Here is a 14,824-nt window from a genome sequence, read left to right as displayed (position 1 = left end):
TTTCAGCATATCAAGGAGTACAAATATTTTCAAAGAATGAGCATAATTTTTATCATGATTATTATGAATGGAGACCAAAAATCACTTCATAAACCCAATATCTATATTCCTTGAATGTATCTAAACAAATGAAAAGGTAATTCATACCTATGCCTAGTTGTATAATGATAGTTAGGAATTCAAGAATGATGAATTATGAAATACTCCTAATCATTAAAACACAATGCTGAAGGCCATCAAATGTTGGACTAAGTACTGTGTAATAGCCTTGGTCAAAATTCCATGTAATAAAGTTAATAGAGGAAAAATAATAACCAAGGTCATGGGACATGTATTCCAAGATGAATGCTGGGAAAAACATCTTAGTGTGTGTGTCCATTTAGTTTATAATGGCTATGTAAATTGGAAAAGGCAATGGAAAAGGCTTTGGAAAGGCATGAGGCATTAATTGGCTTTTTATATATGGAAATAATGAAAATTAGGAGAAAAGGAAGGTGAAATGTCACAAATTACATGTGAGGAGGAAAATGAAAGAAAATAAGGGAAAATTGAAAAAAATAGAGGCCTCATTAATAAAAATGCTTCTTAGGATCAGTTGGTACTTTTTTGTTAGTTCAGGTTTGGAGCTTTCCCTCTCTCACACTCTTGGACACTTAGAGCATTCTTGGAGCACTCTAGCATTGGATCAAGGAAAGCAAAGGAAGGACAAAGATGAAAAATGGAAGAAAATATCAAGCAAGAAAGAGCAGGATCAAGGGGCTATAACATGATTACTTTGCAGATATCGATTTGCATATGTGATTTCCTTGCTAGATTTGGCATGCATGTTACATGCATGTGTGTATTTGGTTCTCTTGTTGTCATTGCCATGCCTTCTACCAGGTGTGACAGTGATTTTGCAGCTTTTCCTTTCCATTTCTAGATAGTCATCCTGTGATGGGTTCTCTTTTATTTGGTTAGGCTGGATTTCTGGATGATTTTGAAACTGAGTGAGGTGGTCTCTTAAAAAAACACAAGGCCTATGAATCCTTGGACCCGAGAAGGTGGGATTGCAGCAATGATAGAATTTGTGTACCTCGATAGGCCTAGGAATCCTTGACTAGTGAATGGTGGGATATATAGTAAATCCTATAGGTGTGTGCCCTTGATAAGGCCTAGGAATCCTCGACTGGTGAATGGTGGGATATATGGTAAAGCCTAGAAGGTGGAGTCTCGATTATGCCTAGGAATCTTTGACTAGTGAATAGCAAGATATACGGTAAGGCTTAGAGACTAGGAGATAAGCAAATTCCTCATGGTATAGGTGGAGCGATCTAGAGGAATTCATGCTTTTTTAGGGTCTATTTATCTGGTGGGGATTGTGGTAAAGCCTGAGGAAACCTAGATTGGTTTTGTTGTGAGTCCCACATTCATGATTGGAATATGGAACATGGGTGATTGGCTGAAAGAAATATTTCGTTCAGCCCAATCTATGGTCGGGTGGTTCATGGAAGTCCTAGACTTTGTTGGCTTATGCATTAATTGATAATATTTCCTTCTACTTGGTATTTCATGTGTAAATGTATAGGTTCATATGTGATTTTTTATGGCTGTTGTATCCTTGTTATTTATGTTGGTTATTTGTTGGTTATGAGTATGTTTTATGACATAATTGATGTATGGCTCTCATCATGTTTTGATTAGAAAATGAATGTACAATGAATGTATGACCTAATAGATGATAATGCATCTACTGTGATAAGGAAGCAATGATTCTTTATGAATCTTAGATAAGTATGAGACCCATATGCTCAAATCTATTTTTATGACCTATAGATTACATATTTGTGACATGTTTAACGAAATGTCTATCATGGCTAGTAGAGGTCAGATCAATTACTTGTACTAGTGATTTCATTAGTATACTTATTCCATTGCTATTTATCATTTCTAAAAGTTTCATGAAGTTAGGGGCAGTGGCCTGAGACCTAGCCCTAAAAAGTGGCTCATAATCCATGGTCACTGGCACAAAAATTCCTGAGAAGGTCCAAAGTCACTGACATGCGTTGCTATGGGAGAGACTGGAAGGCCTAAGTTGCATGCATGGCTTGTCATGGGAGTGGCTAAGGGTCCAGATCAGTAAAATGTCAAGTTGTCTTAGGGGTTGGTCACTTGGAAGAGTTGGTTTTCTCTTAAAGGTTCTGTAGTATGTGTGGAAGGTCATAATGGAATTTTTTCGATTCCACTTCCTTAACAGTACATGGGGAGTTGAATCACATCATAATAGCCTCTCATCACATGTTTACCCCACTCGACCTATTACCTTAGGTAAATGTGGGAGGAGGGTGTTACAAAGTGGTATGAGAGAATGGTTCACCACTTGGACTGGATGGGCGGTGTGTTGGTCATGCATACATGTCAGTTTCATATGTGTTCTTTATGCTTCTAGTCTATTTGTTTGTGGTGTATGCACGGTTTTCATCATGGTCACAGTCATGTTTCCATGTGAAAGTTGATGGTGTTGTTCTTGGATGTGGTCATCATGAGTGTATGTTGGTTATGCATGTCAATGTTTATATGTTGTTATGCATACATTGAAATGGTGGTAGTTGTCATGCATGAGGTCATGGTATGTGGTTGGTATGGTCATGCATTGATAACTAGAAAATGGTTGAAATCATGTTTATATACTGATATGATTATGGTTATACATGTATTGTGCTAATCTAGCTGATCTTGTAGAAAAGATATCCTCCCCTGAACTATACTAAGGTATGTTGATTATGTTATGTTTTGGTTTAAGCTGACATGCTGTACTTGCAGGAAGAAGATCAAATATGAATAGCAATATGGTAGAATACATTTCACAAGAAAATCCCTATGGATAAAATGAGTAGTGTGGTGTTGGGCACTATTTTGAGATAGAAAACACATTGAGAAGCTTGAAGGTAGACATAACAAGTTTCAAGGAAGATAATGATAGACTCATTAAGGAACAGGAGAAACAAGTAGAATTTAATGCAATCATTCTTCAGAGTTTGTCAAAATTGCAGAAATAGGGACTGCTTATGATCAACCATGGACAATAGGATTGGACTAAAGGGGAATATGGTAGTTTATCTCACCATGGGCATAGGTTGGATATGGATGACACGATCCAACATGGAAGGCACTTGGATACTCTAGATAGGAGAGGTGATGGATGCAAGTTCTATTCTAGTTCTGGGTCTGACAAGCACCATGATCGTCATCATTATCATCTGTATAGAAGGAGTGAAATGGGATATTTTATATATGAGTTCTAGAAAGGCAATCCACCTACCTTTGATGAAGATTTGAAGAATCTGGAGGATTAAAAGGCATGGTTACTTGGGATGAAGAAATTCTTTGATTTGTATGAATACATAGAGAATATGAATTCTAGAATAGATATATTCATCCTCAAAGGGAAAACGACCATCTGGTGGGAAGATGTGAAGCAAGTTAGAGACATCAGGACAAAAGAGTTGAGTTGGCATGAATTTAAGAGAACTTTTAGGAAGAAGTACATGTCGAAGAGGTACTACAACATCAAAGCCAAGGAGTTTTATGAGCTAAATATTGGATCGATGACAGATGAGGAGTACAAGACTGAGTTCTTGGAGTTATTGAGGTATGTATCATATATTATGAATGAGAAGGCCAAAGTTTAGAGATTTTTCAATGGATTTCCATTAGCATTTAAAGATCATATTGAGTATGATGAGCTTCAGTCACTTGAACAAGCCATTAGGAAATTGAAGAATTCTTATGATCAATCAAAGAAAAATATAGATTCTCATCGAGGTTGGAAAGGGAAAGACAAAGCTAAAGGTAAATGGAAGCTAAAAAGAGCAAGGCCTCAGGATGAAGGTGAGAAAGAAAATGTTGCACATTACAAGTAATTTATAGGGTCACAACGTGGAGGGAAACAGAATAAAGGTGATGGTACAAGATGGTTGTAGTGTTGGACATGTGGTAAGGAGCCTATTAAGAGGGATTATCTATAGAATTAGGGTCATAGGCCTCATATCTACAGTGCACAGGAGGTGCAAACAATTGGGGATGTTAGGAAGACCATTCATCGTATCTATGCAACATTGGATAACGGGAAGGTAGATCACCAGGCATCTATTATTGAGATGGATGGTAATCTTTGTGATCAAGTTGTTTCTATTTTGATTGACCCTTGATTTAATTATAGCTATGTTAGTCCTAACCTTGTGGAAAAGTGTGGTTTGAATAAGGAAGCACGTGCAGAGTCTTGGTTAGTGTAGTTGGATACAGGTACAAAGAAAAGAGTTCATCATTGGGTAAGAGCTTGTGCATTCAAGCTGAATGGTGTGCCTACATTGACACATTTGAATGTATTACCATTGGGATCATATCGTATGCTTTTGGGTATGGATTGGTTGTATCTTCATAATACTAAGGTGGAATGTTATGAAAAATCTATTGAGTGTTTGGATGATAATGGAGAACAGAGGACATTGTAGGGTAAGAAGAAGGAAACACTAGTTAGAATGGTGAAAACTATGCAAGGAAATCCGAGTTGTATAAAAGGGTGTGTATTATTTGCAGTACATGTTTCCAGTGATAAAGGTAAGGATGTTGAGGATGCAAAGGTATTAAGAAGGTACGCAATCTTACAACAATTTTAGGATGTGTTTCTAGTAGAAATTTGAGAGTTTCCATCTCATAGAGAAGTGGAATTTTCCATTGAGTTGGTACTAGGGGAAACACCAACATCAAAGGCACCATACATGATGAGAACTCTAGAGTTAGTAGAGTTGAAGTTGCAGTTGAAGCAAATGCTTGAAAAATGATACATTAGGCCAAGTGTATCACCTTGGGGTGCACCAGTGTTTCTTGTAAATAAGAAGGATGGTACTCTTAGGCTATGCATTGATTTCAAGAAGTTCAACAAGGTAACCATCAATAACTTGTATCCTTTTCCAAGGATTGATGACCTATTTGATCAGTTGAAGGGAGAAACAATGTTCTCAAAGATTGATATGAGATTAGGATATCATCAGGTACACATTAAAGAAGAGGACATGCAGAAGACTACTTTCAGGACCAGGTATGAACATTATGAGTTTGTTGTAGTTCCATTTGGTTTGCCTAATGATCCAACTACTTTTATGTGCTTGATGAATATTGTATTGCATCCTTATCTAGATAGGTTTGTTATTATATTCAATGATGACATCTTGATATATTCTAAAAATGAGGAAGAGCATGCCAATCACTTAACAACAATGTTGAGATTAATGATAGAGCATTAGTTGTATGCCAAGATTAGCCTATGCAGTTTCTTTTAGGTAGTGGTAAATTACTTGGGACATGTTCTTTCCAAGGCAGGCATAGTAGAAGATCCACATAAGATAAGGGTTATCATGGAGTGGGAAACTCCTAGAAATTTGGATGAGGTAAGCTCATTTATGGGGCTAGCGGGTTATTATAGGAGGCTCATTAGGAACTTCTCTTGCATTGCATATTATATTACGTCACTACAAAGGCAAGGTAAGAAATTTGAATGGATGGAGAAAAGTCAAGCCAATTTTGAGCAATTGAAGTAGTTTTTGACAAATGATCCAATTTTAAAGATTACAGATCTAGACAAAGAGTTTGTGGTGTTTACAAATGCTTACAAGAGAGTAATTGGTGGAGTCTTAATGCAGGAAGGACAAGTAGTGTGCTATGAGTCACGGAAACTAAATGAGCATGAGTAGAATTATATGACACATGATCTTGTGTTGGAAATGATCATCCATGCATTGAAGATGTGGAGGCACTATCTTCTTGACAGGAGGTTTGTATTGATGAGTGATCATTGTGGATTGAGGTATCTATTTAACCAACCGAATCTAAATGCCAGAAAAGCTAAATGGTTGGCCACGATTAGTGAGTTGGACTTTGAGATCAGGTACATCAAGGGTAACGAGAATAGGGTTGCAGATGCTCTTAGTAGGAGGGTACAGGTGAATCACAGAGAAAATATGACTTCTTATGGGATAGACTTACAAGATGGGATCTTAGAAGTATGACAATAGGATGATAGGTACATGGAGCATATGCATAGGTTACAATAGGGTACATGTGATCAAGATGTGGACTATCATCTTACAGCAGATGGTTTGGTCATATTTAGGGACAATCTATGTGCTGAATGATAGTGAGCTAAAGAAGACTACCTTCAGATAATTTCATGCTAAACTATATTCAAATCACCTAGGATACCGAAATACATTGACAACATGAATAAGTTTTATCATTAGCCAAATGTAAAGAAGGAAATGGCAGATTTTGTGGCTAGATGCTTAGATTGTCAATAGGTGAAAGCAGAGTGTAAGTGTCACACAAAATATTGTCACCGTGACTATTTGCAGTCAGTATGGGTCTATCATCATTCATACTGTCCTCCTAAGCAAGTCTCAAACCTTAGCTCTTCATGCCAAGCTTTGAAAATGAGAGAAGGACCTTAAAAATCAATAAAGCTCTGGTTCTGCACTTTCTCTCACTATTTCCTGCGGTCCTGCACCCCTTATTTATGTTACCTACAGACTTGCTCGCTCTGTCTCTAAAGGAGTGGGTGCGGACCCCTGTGAAAGTCAAAAAGGCGCAAGTTTATTCTTAAAAACTCACTTTGGGTTAATTCTAGATGATTCTAGAAGGAACCCTGACATGGATGGTTCACTCCTAGGTGGTTCATGCATCCCAAAAGTGAAGGAGCTAATCCCTTGATGAGAGGAGATTATCCCTTTGAAGGAGGGCTTTATCCCTTTGAAGGAGGACCTAGTAACTTCCCTCCATTGCACTATAAATTAAGGCATTGGGCTAGTTGCTAGAGATGTTAGAAGTTGAACATTTTTGAGGGTAAATGCTGTTGGAATTGAGACTTCCTAGTTAAGCTTGAGAGGAGAGATCACATACCTTTGGCTTCATTGGGAAGAGAGTGAAACTTGTCAAAGTAGAGGAGACTTGTTGCTGGACCCTAGGAGGAGCTTGTACAACATCAAGGCATAAGGTTGTAAAGTTCTTCTTTGATTTAAGTTAATACAATTAGATTCATTTTTCTCAACAAATTGTCTTATGTGATTTGTTTCATGAATTCCTTAATCATCATGATAAGTATGCTTTATTATATTGGCTTTTCAGGTGCTATTTAATTTGTGTGCTTGTTTGTGTTTGCAGATTCTCTACAAGGGAGCTCATTTGGATCAACAGAACGAGGCTTCCACAAACTTGCATTGGACCCAAGGTAGGCCTAAAACACTTGTTTGCCTTTATTTATAAATTGCATATTTAGAGAAAGATAGAATTTGTTTGGTTTGCTTGTCGCTAGATATCATTAGATACTAGGGAGGTCGGTCTTGTCTGCAAGAACGACTCATCCGGTTGACAAAATGGCGACTCCACTGGGGACTTGATTTTTTTATTTGCTTTTACTTCAAATTGAGAAACTGTGTTTTTGTTTTTGTTTTTGGCTTGATGTGTGTGGAATTGGGTAGGTTTAGTAGACCTTGAATTATTTTTTGACTTAGTATGTACCTCAAGGTCCACCCCAGTATTAGTACATGCCTCAAGGTTATCAACCTCAAGGTCAGTACCCAACCCAAGGTTTCCAACCACGTTCTGGTCAATCATTTGTCCAAGGAGCTGGAAATGTACCTTTGAATTATCAACCCTACCCTCAACCGGTTATGGTCCTCAATATTCTCAACCTGCTGTGGGTCTGTACCCCAGAATGAATTTAGTGTGGGATCCATGTCAATCTCAACAGATCTTGCAACTGAATGTGTAGTTGTCATCTCAAACTCGACAACCCTTGGTTTCTGGTTCACCCCAGAAACCTGTCCAGTCTATTATTCAAACTTCTGCACCTTCTATAGTTTCTCAGTCTGGGCCTAGTACGCCTCGTACTCCACCTCAAACGACTACTGTAACTGCTGCAACATCTGTTCAATCTACCCCACCTACTTCTGGAGTATTGACAACTCCGGTTTCTACTGTTCCTGTATCAACTCCTTGGACATATTTACCTCAGTCTAGATCCACAATTCAGACTTCGGTTCAAATGCCTGTAGGACAACCTGGTCCAAGTACGGTTGTCACTAGTCAACCTCAATTTACTTATCAACCGTACCAGGGATAGTACCAATTCGGTCCTGCTGTGTAGTAGCCAGTCTATCAGTATCAACCGTAGCCTAGATATACATATCAACAACCTCAACAACCCCAATATGGTCCGGTTAATCCTGGTTTTCCGGGAGGATATAATATCTCAAATGCAATTCCAATTCCTAGTTATCCTGGATATCCTCCTCCTGGGGCTGGTCTCATGACCCAAGGTTTCAGGGACCCTAATCGTCAGTTACAGTTTATTGCAACCTTGGACTTGCCTGACATGTCACACCTTATGAACGATCCAATTAACTATCTTCCGTTTTGGCCGCCAATGCCGAATAAGTTGCCTAGTGATATTCCTAAGTTTGAAGGCAAATCAGGAGAGGACCCCTCGAACCATGTGATGACTTATCACCTCTGGTGTGCATCTAATTCCATTTCAGATGATTCAATCTATTTAAGGCTTTTCCAGCGCACTCTAATTGGTCTTGCGACCAAGTGATACATTGAGTTACCGTGAGCCACTTTTTATAACTTTAGTCAGTTAGTTACTTCATTTTTAACTCATTTTCAGTTTCCAGTCAGATATGAAAATGGCACATAATTATTAACTTCATTAAAGCAGTCAACATCCACTTACATTTCAGATCACATTCATGAAGGGAGACGTTGACGACATTTAGTGAAAGTTTTTATTCCGGATCAGATCTTAGCTGAATGGTTTGTAAAATCTTTATTATCGAAGATCACTGACGATGTAGCTAAGGCAGGAGTCGTTACTGAAGAGCAAGTAATTGCTAAATCTTAGTACCGTGAATTAGTTTATACGCAGTCAGGTACGTTACATGAGAAAATCCCCGACCTTCCTAAAAAAAATCAAATAACTGCAGCTCCTTCAGGGTCTCATGCCGCTGATGGTATGATTGGTATGGTTAATACCAAAAGTAAGAAGAAATCTTCCAAGAATTCTTCTCCTATCATAACTTTGCTAGATTCCTCAACAAGAGATTCTTCTGCGGAAATTTCCACCGATATTCATGTTGTAGAGTCATCTATAGCCAAATCAAAATCCGGTTGTAAAAAGGAAGGGAAGAAGAAAAATAAAATAGATAAAAATTCGAACGAGAAACTAGAAAAAACAGAATCAACTGATGAGAAACACAAACCTCGTTATCCTTGTCTCATTTCTAATGAAGAGCATTTTACAAGAGACTGCCCTCATCGTGTAGAGGTTGTGAAAATCGTCAAAGGTTCCCAAATGCCTGTTGTCTTGAAGGATCCTTTTCCTAGTCAAGACAGTAAGATGATAGGTTCTTCCTCAAATGCCTCCAAAGAACCCATAATGATGATGACCCATGTTAGGATTGCGACTCGATCGCATGATTATGGAAGTAAAAGACCTGTTGACGGTAAGGAAGCAGAATCTTGTCATTCGAAGCCATCAACTTCAACTCCCAGTTCCGATCCACTACAGATCGAGAAACCTAACCCATACTTAGTAATCAAACCGCCAGTCAAGGGTATACTTCGAAAGTCAGCTTTCAATCCACATGCGAGAGTGGCTCAGAACTATAACATTGTTGAATATTTGGCTATTTCACCTTCAGCAATGTTGGCTTTGGAAGTGCTGCAATCATGTCCAGCACAACATAAATTTCTATTGTCGGCTATAGGAGTTGTTGACGTTCAAGACTCGAATCTTACAATTTTCGATCTAGAAAATAGTACACCGCGCTTACCTCATCAAATGGCTTTCCAGATTCCAGTGTTAGTCAAAAACAGACCTTGTTATAGGACTGTGATTGATGAGGGAGCCTCAACATGTATTATGTCGATACAGTGTTGGAGATCACTTGGTTCTCCTACGCTAAATCAATCCCCGACGATTCTAAAGGCCTTTGATGGCCGTGGGTTTCATCCTTTTGGCATTCTACAGGATTTGCTTATAGGGGTTGAAGGCAAAACCGTTAATCTAGATGTGGAGGTGGTTGATCCCCCACTAGATAACAACCTTCTCTTGGGTCACAGTTGGTCTTATGCTATGATAGCTGTTGTTTCCTCGGTCTTTCAGCTTATAAAGTTCCCTCATAATGGAAAGATCATAACTATAGACCAGCTGACTTACTTTTCATCCGACCCAGCCTCTTCTGAAAGTATTCAGCATGTCGGCAAAACAACTATCCCGTATAAGGATGTTGGAGTAGGACTAGTTAAAGATTCTGGTTTACTAGGAACTTTTCCTTTTCCTCCTATCAACGCATCGTCTTCTACTGCAACCATTCATATGATTTCGTTAGAGACTATTGTTTATGATGATCCTTGGATCGTACCTTACGAATCTGAGATAGATTCATTTGGTGATGTTATGCCTTTGAGTCCATATGAAATTGCGTATCAGGCCGTGCAGTCATTTTCCGACCCTTCTTCAACTGAAATTGACTTAATGAATGTGGTCCATGAAGAATCATTTTCAACATCAAACTCAAATTCAACAACATTTTCCGAACTTATCCACATTGATGAGCAAATTCGTGAAATCCTATGTGTCGATGATTTACCATGGGAAGATCTTCATCATAGATCATCGTTTTTACCTGATATTGATCGCTTTGAAAATGATTTTTCATCTATTTTTACGACTGAATATGTAAATAAACTCAGAATCCCATGAAAAATCCCGATTCTAAGTTAATTTTGGGAAACATTTCTTGAACTATTCCTATTGATATTTCGGTTAAGCCTAGAATTATTGAGAACATTCATATAGGTGCCTCTTGTACGGAAGATGAAATTCAAACATATAAGGCCCTATTTCAAGAATTCACGACGAGTTTGCCTGGTCATATGAGGAAATGCCAGGAATTGACCCAACAATTGTTGTTCATGAAATCAAAACTTACCCGGATGCTAAACCTGTCCGGCAATGTTTACATCAGATTCACGCACGAAAAGCTGCTGGCATTAAAGTAGAAGTTGAAAAATTACTCAAAGTAGGTTTCATTTATCCGATTCCACTAACGGATTAGGTATCGAAGATTGTTCCTGTTAACAAAAAACAAGGGACAATAAGAATATGTATCGATTATAGGGATATTAATCGAGCCTGTCCAAATGACAATTACCCAACTCCCTATATCGATCAAATCATTAATGATTGTGCCAGCAGTGAAATATTCTCCTTCATGGATGGTTTTTCCGGATACAATCAAATAAATATTCTACCTGCTAATCAACCCAAAACAACTTTCATTTTTCCATGGGGGACATTTGCTTATTGCAAATTACCTTTTGGGCTCAAGAACTCTGGCGAAACTTTTCAAAGAGCCATGTATTACGCATTTCATGACATCAAGCACATTGTGCAACCCTATCTCGATGTTTTACCTGCTCATTCATTACATCGAGCTAATCATCTCATCCATTTACGAGCAATCTTTATGAGGTGTAGGCATTATCGAATTAGGTCGAATCCACACAAGTGTGTTTTCTTTATAGAAATGGGTCTGTTACTGGGGTTTGTTGTTTTGAAAGCCAACATTCATGTCGATCCCTCGAAGGTTGAAGCTATTGTCAAATTGCCTCCTCCTTCGAGTCTTCGCCAACTCCAAAGTTTGCAAGGGAAAGCAAATTTTTTACGTCGATTCATTCCTAAATAAACCGAGATCACAAAGGGTTTTACCCAGTTAATGAAATAGAATACTCCATTCTTTTGGGATGAGATAGTTGACAAATCTTTTGATGCACTAAAACACGCGTTAACCCATGCACCGTTACTGCATCCTCCCAACTACAACCAGGACTACTTCTTATATCTCGCCGCCTTGCATTCCACCATTGGAATGGTGTTAGTTCAGGAAGATGAATTCGGTAGTGAACATGTGATATATTACCTTAGTCGAACTTTAAATCCAACTGAGCTAAAATACTCACATGTGGAGAAATTAACATTGGCAGTTGTTCAAGCTGTCCAACGTTTTTGTCATTACATTTTACTACACAAAACTACATTAATTTCTGATTGCAACCCTATGATCTATATTTTGACCAAACAATTACTAGGGGGCAAGTACTCCAAATGGATTGTGATCCTACAGGAGTTCGACTTGGAATTTGAAAAGTCTAAGTCGAAGAAATCTTTAGTTTTTGCGGAGTTAATGTGTGACTTCCCACATGCTGACACAGAAACTGTGGCGGAGGAGCCCATTGCGGACGAATCCTTGTTTCTAATCAGCACTTTAGATCCATGGTATGGGGATATCATAGTTTATCTCCAGACCCAATCCTTTCGACCAGAAATTTCAAGGTCAGAACGTCGAAAAGTACGATTCCAGTCCCAACAATTCAAAATTATTGGAGATACACTTTATTGTCATGGGGCAGACTCTGTTTTTCGACGTTGTTTAACTAATGAGGAAGCTGAAAGGGTTCTAAATGACTGTCACTCTGGAGCGTGTGGTGGTCATATTTTTGGGTTTGCCACAGCCCAAAAGATTTTGAGCACTAGATATTTCTAGCCCTCTTTGTTTAAAGATTATATTAACGCGATCCGAAAATGCCACAACTGCCAAATTTTTGATCGAAAGATGCACGCTCCACTTGCTCCTCTCCACCCTATAATTTCCATCAGTCCTTTTGCGAAATGGGGTATCGATTTTATTACATGTAACCCTCACTCGGTCGGGGGGCATGCGTATATCATCCTTGCGGTATATTATTTTACCAAGTGGGCCGAGGCGATGCCTACATTTGAGGTAGACTACAAAACTACTGTGATTTTCGTGTTCAATCATATAATTGCTAGGTTTGGTGTTCCACAAGTGATTATCACTGATCATGGGCATCATTTTCGAAACATTATGATGACTGAACTTACAGACCAACTTGGCTTGCGTCACGATAGTTCAACTTCATATTATCCATAGGCTAATGGTCTGGTTGAAGCCATCAACAACATTCTAGTAACCATGATCCGACGAATCATTGAGATTCATAGGTCGAATTGGCATAACATGCTATTTTCAACGCTTTGGGCATATCGAACCTCAGTAAAAACGTCAACCGGTTTCACTCCTTTCCAACTATTTTACGGTCTGGAAGCTGTGTTACCCATTGAATGCAAAATCTCGTCATTGTAAATGGCCATCGAATTACTTCTAGCCACTTCCGAAGAGGAAAAACGTTTGTTATACTTGGCTCAACTAGATGAGAATCGACGTGATGCTACATTAGCGATTGAAACTCATGCCAAACGTATTAAAGCTCAGTATGATCGAAATGTTACCCCTCGAATTTTTTCGGAAGGAGACCTAGTCTTATTGTATGATCAAGCAAATGATAAATTAGGCACTGGAAAATTCATATCCATGTGGCATGGCCGTTATGTTGTTAAGAGAAAGCTAGCAAAAGGGGCCTATGAATTGGTAGACTTTGACGGGGTCTCTTTAGGTAAATCGAGAAATGGTCTTTACCTGAAGAGGTATTATGCTTAAATCTGGGTGTGGAGATTTTTAGTTAGGTTAGTTTTCTTTCTAGCTGGTGTGTTTTAGTTTAAAAAGTGTGCTTAGCTTAGAGAGTGTTCTTTGTCATTATTCCTGCATATCTTGATTTTACTCTTGATATTGCAGATGTCGACGCCTCTCCAAACATACATTGGTTTTGCTGATGGTGCTTGTCGAAATACACGGAACATTTCATCCGCAGCTTGGGTTATCTATTCGCCCTTTGACGAGTTGGTATCTATGCATGGGGTAAGCCTCAGTCAAACAATGAAAAACATTGCTGAGTATAGTGCAGTGATTGAGTTATTATCTGAATCTATTTCATTTGGGATTCAGAGTTTGATAGTGACGTTAGATTCTAAACTCGTTGTATTATAGCTTAATAGAGTATATGCCATTAGAAATCCAGTGTTATTGAGATTATTTTTGAGAGTTCGTCTCTTGGAACATGAATTTGACTATATTGAATATCAGCATATTCCAAGATATTTAAATACATTAGTAGATGCAATTGCTTCTCGAATGTTAAGTAGATATTTGCAAAAATCATACAAGTAAATTTAAAAACATTTCATAACATGTTTTACAAGATAAGTTGGTAATAGTGATATAGTATAGCATAAAAGTGTGTCAAATATACATCGTCTTCGATCATAGGTTGAAAAACACCTTATGATCGGCAAAAATGATAGTACAAAAAGCAAAAGATGTCATATGTGTCTAGAATAGGTGATCATCCTATCACTGGTGATGATCACGATAAGAAACCACTATACAAGCCACCTTACAAAGGAACCTCCTAAAAGGTCCTGCGACCCCAATCACATAGCGTTGTAGCCTAAGAGGAATGTCATCTATGCTAGTCTCCGGAATGTCTACTGTCAAACGCTCTAGATGGCTCTCCAATTCGGCCAAGGTCTCTGTGGATTCGTCCTGTGGGGCTGGTGATGCTGCAGCTGGTTGTTTCCTCTCATAGGGCCGGAGAGTGGCTGGTCGTTGTGGACCTACATCTGCATTTGAAACTTTTACTATAAATTTTGGGACGAGATAAAAACAAAAATAAAAATAAATTAGAAAATGTTGAAAATGATTTTACCTAAGTCATCCCATTGCTCTCCTGGTGGAAGAGCCATGTCTGGGTCACCACGATAATCTACCCCAGCGTAAGGAAAGTCCTGAATAGAAAATTCTTGGTTCTC

This window comes from Pinus tabuliformis, chromosome J (assembly GCF_031772625.1).
Source record: "Pinus tabuliformis cultivar Carrire ecotype Pingquan chromosome J, CPIR1, whole genome shotgun sequence".
Classification (NCBI taxonomy): Eukaryota; Viridiplantae; Streptophyta; class Pinopsida; order Pinales; family Pinaceae; genus Pinus; species Pinus tabuliformis.
The sequence above is the reverse complement of the archived record's forward strand: the minus strand, read 5'-3'. Positions refer to the sequence as shown.